Raw genomic sequence first — 580 nt, 5'->3', positions numbered from 1 at the left:
GTCGTCCCGGCACCACTATTTTCTATTGGAATCACTTAGTCCAAATGAATTTACTAAACTCAACTTAATGAGTTCCATAATTTCATTTAGATCGTGGGAAGCCTCGTTAGCAACCGTAGGTTACCTCCTCCGAGGGATTCCCGATCTTCCAATATAGACATTTTAATTTAGTTGAAGTTGTATTTTTTTGGTGATGTTTGTGATTAAAATTTGAGTTGTCTTATATTTTTGAAAAGTTGTGGGAGTATTTTTTTTTTTATTTGAAATTTTGTTTTTTGGTTTTGGTTTTTTTTTGTTTTTTAACATGCAAGTGTATGCAGTAAATAAGCATAAAAATATGCATATAAAAAGAAAAGCCGTAGAAAAGTACAAGAAAGACTGTAAAACGCTATAAACTGTAAAAGTGTACCTGACGAGTCTTCTCGTTCCATCACCTGAAACTCAAAATGCATGTCAGAGCATTTATGTATATAGAGCTGGAAAAGTAAAGTTTTGGAAACCTTCCTAACTCTATGTTGTGTATTGGGGGGGTCCTTAAATTTTAAGGATAATATTATTAAGCAAAACATATTAAGTTTAA

The sequence above is a fragment of the Phalaenopsis equestris genome, unplaced genomic scaffold (genome assembly GCF_001263595.1).
Source record: "Phalaenopsis equestris unplaced genomic scaffold, ASM126359v1 Scaffold000399, whole genome shotgun sequence".
NCBI classification, from domain to species: Eukaryota; Viridiplantae; Streptophyta; class Magnoliopsida; order Asparagales; family Orchidaceae; genus Phalaenopsis; species Phalaenopsis equestris.
Note: the sequence above shows the minus strand (reverse complement) of the source record.